Genomic DNA, 8,662 nt, shown 5'->3' on the forward strand with positions numbered 1-8,662 from the left:
TAAGGTTCCATTAAGGCAGTAAAAATCAATAACTTTTAGACCTCCATCTTTTGTGTCTTTAACCATATTGCTTTTCTTCATATAATGTGGTCTGTTCCTCCAAATAAAATGTAGGTTGATTTGGTTGTGTGACAACTGCGACCTCTGCTGGTTCACCTCCCCCTGCAGTGGGCGGGCCCCAGCGGTCGACGTCACCGGCCTTCTGACACCACCGTCTCATCATTCATTTCACCTGTGTCCCGTTTAGTGCACCTGTTCCTCATCATCGCTGTTTCCCCCCGGTATATATGTTCCCTCTGCTCCCCCTGTCTTTGTGTGTGATTGTCTCCGACTGTGACAAAGAGCTGTGCGACGCTTCGTACTATATATATTGTATATTTCTCCTGGATACCATTAAATATCCTTCTACCACGCCTTCTCCTGCTCCTCCTTGTTCCCAAACCCCGAAGCCGTGACAGAATCACACACCGCAACTACAACAAGGATATGGAGCCTGAAGGAGCCACAGGCGAGGTCGGTGTTGCGGAGGCAGTCCAAGTACACTCAACAATGCTGGCCAGCCTAGGCGCTGCAATGGACAGCGTACTGAAAGCGGTGCAGCGCCTAGAGCTGAGCCAGCGGAACCCCGCAGCACCGGCCGTCTCTACGCCTTCCCAAGCCACGCCGCCCAGCACGGGAGCGATGGCCATTCCGCTACCCAGGGCCTACGACGGGGCGGCGGACCGCTGCCAGGGTTTCCTGCTGCAACTGGACATCGCGCTCCAGGCAATGTATCCTGCGCCGACCGAAGCCCAGAAGATCTCTTCACTCGTCTCCTGCCTGTCCGGGAAAGCCCTGGAGTGGGCCACCGCCGTTTGGAACTTCGAGCAGCCCACCCAGGGCAGCTACGCTGAGTTCACCATCTTGATATTCACTGCCACCCGCGCCAAGCATGTCTCGTTAGTGCGCAGAGTGCTGGCTCGACTGCTGGAGCATGACCTGTACGTGAAAGCCGAGAAGTGTCTGTTTTTCCAGTCGTCTGTGTCCTTCCTGGGTTATCGCTTTTCCAGCACAGGTGTGGCTATGGAGGAGCCTCACATTGACGCCGTGCGTAATTGGCCGACCCCAACCACGGTTAAGGACGTGCAACGTTTCTTAGGCTTCTCTAATTACTATAGGAGGTTTATCCGGGGTTTTAGCCAGGTAGCGGCTCCGATCACCTCCCTTCTGAAGGGGGGGGGCGACCCGGTTGCGGTGGACCGTGGACGCGGAGCGGGCGTTTGTGGAACTGAAACACCGTTTCACCACCGCTCCGGTCCTGGCCCATCCCGACCCGTCGCTCCAGTTCATCGTGGAGGTGGACGCGTCCGATTGTGGGCTCGGTGCCATCCTCTCCCAACGGACGGGGTGTCGTAACACGCTCCGTCCCTGTGCCTTCTTCTCCCAGAAGCTCAGTGCGGCGGAGCGGAACTACGACATTGGTGATCGTGAGCTGCTGGCCGTGGTTCGAGCTCTGTCGGCGTGGAGGCACTGGTTAGAGGGGGCTAAACACCCTTTCCTCGTCTGGACTGACCACCGGAACCTGGAGTACATGCGGGCAGCGAGGAGGCTGACCCCTCGCCAGGCAAGGTGGGCTATGTTCTTCACCCGGTTTGTGTTTACTCTCACCTACAGGCCGGGGAGTAAGAACGTCGGGGCTGACGCGCTGTCCCGCCAGCATGACACGGAGGAGAGGCCAGTGGATGATGCTCCCGTGCTCCCGGAGTCATGCATCGTGGCACCGGTGGTATGGGAACTGGACGCGGACATCGCCGGAGCGCAGCGCGACGAGCCCTCTCCGCCCACATGCCCTGAGGGCCGTACGTATGTGCCGGCGTCTGTCCGCGACCGCCTCATCTACTGGGCGCATACATCTCCCTCCTCCGGTCATCCTGGCATCGGGCCAACAGTGCGTGCCCTGGCCGGTAAGTACTGGTGGCCCACTTTAGCCAAGGACGTGAGGGTATACGTCTCTTCCTGCTCGGTGTGTGCCCAGAGTAAGGCACCCCGGCACCTACCTGTGGGCAAGTTGCACCCCTTGCCCATTCCACAACGACCATGGTCCCACATTTCTGTTGATTTCTTGACAGATCTCCCCCCTTCCCAGGGCCATACCACCATCCTGGTCGTTGTGGATCGGTTCTCGAAGTCCTGCCGCCTCTTGCCTCTGCCCGGCCTTCCTACTGCCCTGCAGACCGCGGAGGCCCTGTTCACACACGTCTTCCGGCACTATGGGGTGCCCGAGGACATTGTGTCTGACCGGGGTCCCCAATTCACGTCTAGGGTGTGGAAGGCATTTATGCAGCACCTGGGGATCTCGGTCAGCCTGACCTCGGGCTACCATCCCCAGTCCAACGGGCAGGTGGAACGGGTCAATCAAGAAGTGGGTAGGTTCCTCCGGTCCTACTGCCAGGACCGGCCGGGGGAGTGGGCAGAGTTTCTGCCGTGGGCAGAATACGCACTGAATTCTCTGCACCACTCCTCCACGGGCGTGACGCCTTTCCAGTGCGTCCTGGGCTACCAGCCGGTCCTGGCGCCGTGGACGCCGAGCCAGACCGGTACCCCTGCGGTGGACGACTGGTTCCGGCGGGCAGCGGGCACATGGGAGGCAGTACAATCCCGCCTCCGGCTCGCTGTCCGCCGTCAAAAGACCAATGCAGACCGCCACCGCGGGGAGGCCCCGGTGTATCGGCCGGGCGACCGGGTCTGGCTCTCGTCCAGGGACCTGCCCCTCCGCCTGCCCTGCCGGAAGCTGGCCCCGCGGTTTGTGGGGCCTTTTAAAGTCCTGAGGAGAGTCAACGAGGTAACATATCGGTTACGCCTTCCCCCCGACTACCGTATTAACCCCTCGTTTCATGTGTCTCTCCTCAGGCCGGTGGTGGATGGTCCCCTCCAGGGGTGTGAGGTGCGGGAGGTGCCCCCTCCCCCTCTGGACATCGAGGGGGCCCCGGCGTACTCTGTCCGCTCCATCATTGACTCGAGGCGCCGGGCGGGGGGCCTCCAGTACCTCGTGGAGTGGGAGGGGTACGGCCCGGAGGAGCGGAGCTGGGTTCCGGTGAAGGACGTCCTGGCTCCCGTCCTTGTCCGCGACTTCCATCGGCGTCGGCCGGACCGCCCTGCTCCGCGCCCCCCGGGTCGGCCCCGAGGCCGGCGTCGTCGCGCGGCTGGGGCCGCGCGTCAGGGGGGGGGTACTGTGACAACTGCGACCTCTGCTGGTTCACCTCCCCCTGCAGTGGGCGGGCCCCAGCGGTCGACGTCACCGGCCTTCTGACACCACCGTCTCATCATTCATTTCACCTGTGTCCCGTTTAGTGCACCTGTTCCTCATCATCGCTGTTTCCCCCCGGTATATATGTTCCCTCTGCTCCCCCTGTCTTTGTGTGTGATTGTCTCCGACTGTGACAAAGAGCTGTGCGACGCTTCGTACTATATATATTGTATATTTCTCCTGGATACCATTAAATATCCTTCTACCACGCCTTCTCCTGCTCCTCCTTGTTCCCAAACCCCGAAGCCGTGACAGGTTGATAGATTTAAACAATTTGTTTGGAATGGCATTGGAGTAGGCTGGGTAAATACATCTTGATAAACATTCCATCTTAGTTAGGTAAATTCGACCTAGTATTGATATGTCCCTCTGTAGCCATATATGTAGTCTTGACTTGCATTCTTTAATTTTATTTTCTACATTCAGAATCTGGCTCTGTTTTTGGTCTTTGGAGAGGTAGATCCCCAGGTATTTGATTTCTGATTTAATAGGGATATTACAGATATCTTCCAGTGAAGTGTTGTGAACAGCCAGCAATTCACACTTTTTTAAGTTTAATGTTAGACCTGAGGCTTTTGAGAATTTTTCAATTTTGACAATAGTCGTTGAAATTTGGTATCTATCTTTTAAGAATATTGTTGTATCATCTGCTAGTTGGCTAATTATTATGTCTGTGCCAAGCACATTAAGTTTTTTAATATCATTGCAGTTTTTAATATAGATTGCTAGCATTTCTGTGGCTAAGATGAACAGGTATGGTGAGATGGGGCAACCTTGAGGAATACCCACATTAATCTGGAAGCTTGGGGTGGTACCGCTAGGTAATAGGACACAACTACTAATATCTCGGTATAATCCACCAACCCATTCCCTAAATTTGATTCCAAAACCAAAGTGTTTGAGCGCTGAAAGAATAAATGGATGCTCCACGGAGTCGAATGCTTTATAGAAGTCTGGAAAAAGAAGGAAACCATCATCCTCTATTTGGCTTCTATACTCGATGAGTATATTGTTATGGATTGATCTTCCTTTTAAGAACCCTGATTGTGTATCTGCAATAAGATCTGAAATCCCTGTTTGAAGACGAGAAGCAAAGATGTAAGTTAGGAGTTTGTAGTCTGAATTTCTGAGTGTAATGGGTCTTCTGTTATCTATAATTCTGGGATCCTTCCCAGGTTTTGGAATTGAGATGATAACTCCATGTCTCATTGTTGGTGGAAGCACACATGTTTAAAAAATTTCGGTAAAGACTTGTAGCAGCAGGTCTCTTAAATCTGCCCAAAAATGTCTGTAAAAATCACCTGTGAGACCGTCGGACCCGGGGGGTTTGTTAAGAGAAAGACGACCAATTACTGCATCAAGTTCTGTAATTGTTATTTGACTATCACATGTTTGTTTGAGGCCATCCTCTATTTTTGGAATATGTTTTGACAGTCCACGCTAGAACATTTTGAGCTATAGAGCTGGCTATAGAATTTCCAGATTTCTGAAGAGATCCATTTTTCATCTGTGACTTCATTATCATCAACCATCAGGGATCTGACGCTATTTTTTTCCTGTCTTATTTTTTCAAGACCACAGAAATACGCTGAATTTCTTTCCCCCTCCTCTATCCATTTAGCTCTGGATCTCACAAAGGCCCCATGGGCCTTACGACTATAAATGTCATCTAGTTTAGGTTGGAGGTTTAATATCATCCGTCTATCATCTTCAGTTGGGTTTGGCTTTTGCAGTACATATTCAACTGATTAATAATGTTTAGTTCTTTTTTTTCACTATCTTTTTAAATTATTTTACTGAATGAAATGGTAAATTGGCGTATTTTATATTTTAGGAATTCCCACTTTTTGGTAGCAGTTGTTAACTCCTCAGAATTGGCATATTCTTTAATTAATAATTAGATTTTTGGCAGTAGTCATTATTTTTGAGCAGGCTGGAGTTGAACTTCCAGTATGTGTGTGAGTGAACATTGTTGTCGTTGGGTTTGATCTGTAGTAAAATAACACTATGATCTGTTAGTGGTGCAGCAGACATATCAGAGCTAATATTATAAACTAGCAAATGATTCGGAATTAACCAGTGATCAATTCTGGATTTATAATTGTGGCTTGAGCTAAACCAGGAGTATTTATATATTTCTGGATTTAAGTGTCTCCAAATATCAACCAAATTTGGTTTTTCGCAAAAGCTTGTGAATATGGTGCTCGGATGACTTGCAGAGTATCTGCAAGGGTATTTATCAAAAAATCATCATGTAAATCAATTTGTTCCAGTAGGTTTCGGTTTTCTCTACTGATATTATAACCATAAATGTTGACCAAGATGAATTTCAGACCATCTATGTTTATAATAAGAATCAGCCAATGACCAAATTCATCTGCCATACGGGACACAACATGACCTTTGAAATTATTTAGGAGGATGGCGACACCTGCTGACCTTGAAGTGCCATGGCTAAAGTAAGCTTCGTCTCCCCATTGTTTAGACCAAAATCCAACATCATCAACCTTAGAATGTGTTTCCTGCTAAAAAATTATATTTGACTCCTTCCCTTTACAAAATAAAAAAATATTTTTTCTTTTTGTCATGTCTCTTAAACCCCTTGCATTAACAGAAATTAGAGAAATGTTACTCTTTAAACTGAACATAGAAGAAAAAACAAATAAATAAAATTAATAAACAATAAACAACAATGGATTGCTGAACTAAGCCTTCTCAAAACAACAGTAGAAGTTTCCTATCAGGAATATATAATAGTAACAAAACCTCAAGAATACGTTTTCATTCAAACCTACTCGTTTTCACAATTCAAAAACCCCGGAAAGTTGTGTCTATGATGAGACTCTTTGTCCATTAATGAAAGCCCTCCTTGCTTGTTCAACTTTCGGGCCACACAGCCCTCCGTGCCTCTCTGTCTTCCTTGGTGAGGTTTTCTGAGAAGCGGATGTTGAGATCCTTGCAGACGGGGTGAAGTTTGGTGACCCGCCAGAGTTCATCCCTGAAGTGGCGTCCTGTGAATTGCATAATAATCTGACGAGGGCGGTTGGTGTTACTCTGTCCCAGTCGATGCACCGAATCCAGGATGAAACCCATCTTCTCCCTCCACTGTGGCACAATCTTTCCGATGATATCAGAGAGAATTTGTTGTGTGTTTTCATCTTTTCCCTCTTGTAAGCCATTCACTCGCAGGTTCCATCTTCTTCTATAACGCTCCAGCTCCACAGCCCTTTTTTCCACTTCTACTGCTCTTTTCACCAGATCTGTGTTCTCCTCTTTTAATTGTTTCACCTGGACGTGCAGTGTTTGGCACTGTTCTTTACAATCTTTGATCTCGGCAGAGTTAAAATCTACCGCTTTCGCAATGTTGGCTATGGTCAGCGTGTTCTGCTTTAGCTCTGCTTTGAAGTCCTGCATCATGTTTTGAAGAGTGCCGATAGCAGCCAGGATCGCAGTGTTAGAGGCGTCCACCTCGTGGGCTCCAGCAGTCACAACATCGTCTGGTTTTGACTTTTTCTGTGGTGCTGGTGGTTTGGAAGGAGATGTTAAGGTGTTTTTGGTTCCTCTGATATTAGTGTCCATCCTTTCTGGACCACCATAGTCGTGTTCTTGGAGAGCCCTCAGTTTGGCATTAGCTTTTGTGCCAGCCATGTTATGGTTTGCAATATCATGCTCCGGGTCACTCACATGTTATTAAATTATTATAATAAGTTTCTTACAATTTAACATTTGATATTTCCGGGTTTTTTGTTGAATTAAAAGTTCATTCCATTGATTTTTCAAGGCATTGCTACTCAGAGCTATTTACATTGCGTACACTCTCTCCGCCATCTTGAGCCCCCTCCGCGGTGGTCACAGTCAGACAAGTGGTGGTGGTGGTGGTGGGGGGGGGGGTTGACCCATGTCAGAAAGAAATACAGCAAAAGTGCCTTCTTGGATTTACCTATGGTAGATAAAACATGATAAAGTGCTTTCTACGGTGGCCAAATGTGCAAGAAAACGTGATGTAGTGCCCTAATGGCCGCCCTTCCAGGGGCGAAATTGTGATGCTGTGCCTTCTAGGGTGCCTCTATTTGTGAGGAAATGTGGTTGTGCCTTCCAAGGTGCTACTACATGCAAAAAAACAGCGCTCTCTGGGTGCCCTTCCAGTGGAGAAAACATGATGAAGTGCTCTCTGGGTGCCCTTCCAGTGGAGAAAATGTGATGCAGTGCACTAAGGGGTGCTCTTCCAGTGGAAAAGTTGTGATGCAGTGTCCTCAAGGGTGCCCCTACTTGTGAATAAATGTGATTGAATGTCCTAGTGGGTGCCCTTCCAATGGAGATCATGTGATGCAGTGCACTAAGGGGTGCCCTTCCAGTGGAGATCATATGATGCAGTGCACTAAGGGGTGCCCTTCCAGTGGAGATCATGTGATGCAGTGCACTAAGGGGTGCCCTTCCAGTGGAGATCATATGATGCAGTGCACTAAGGGGTGCCCTTCCAGTGGAGATCATGTGATGCAGTGCACTAAGGGGTGCCCTTCCAGTGGAGATCATGCAGTGCCATGTAGACCAGTGGTTTTCAAACCACACTTTCACAATGACAAAGTGTTTTCAAATATACCGTTTAGGATTATTAACAGAACTTGTCATCAGTAATAACACCACATTCATTTTCTTTTCTCAATATTGACAGTATACTATCATCACAGACATGTTTATTATAAAAACATTATAATCAACAAAATAACCAAGATCATGATTTTTTTTCAAATATTAGACTACACATATTATTTTACTTAAACTAGGTAAGTGATGGGTGCGCCTGCTTGGTTTTCCTCAACATTATAGTCCAGTCAGGTGTGCAAGATGAGAGAGCAATACGCAGATCAGATGCAGAGTTTAGTCTCTCTCTGTACTTTGTCTTTATTTTTGTCAGAGTGGAAAATCCGATTTCACATTTGTAAGTGGTTGTGAAAGGCAAAAGCAACAAAATGCTTGCTTTACTTAGCACTGGATATTCCGATGTGATGCTAAGCCAGAACAACGAAAACCTCATGCATGCGTGTCATGTTTTCAGTGTGTACTGTCACTGGTCAGCTGGAGCGCTTTTTCGGATAACAAAACGATCTATGTTGCTGTTTTTACTTCTAACAAATGCATTGGGGTGAGGGATACGGTTATTTCATCTGATGTAGGTTAACTTGGTCTACACATTGCCCTGTTTAGTATAGCGCCCCATGTGGCTGTGGAGGTGTACTGTCGATAATAAACATAATTTAATTATAGGAGAAAAACCAACCACAAATAATTATGAAAACATTTGCAGACTCAATTTTTATCTCCTGCGACCAACCTGTGGGTGGGTTGCTGACCCAATTTGAATCTCCCTAGACCCAC

This window comes from Esox lucius, chromosome 21 (assembly GCF_011004845.1).
Source record: "Esox lucius isolate fEsoLuc1 chromosome 21, fEsoLuc1.pri, whole genome shotgun sequence".
Classification (NCBI taxonomy): domain Eukaryota; kingdom Metazoa; phylum Chordata; class Actinopteri; order Esociformes; family Esocidae; genus Esox; species Esox lucius.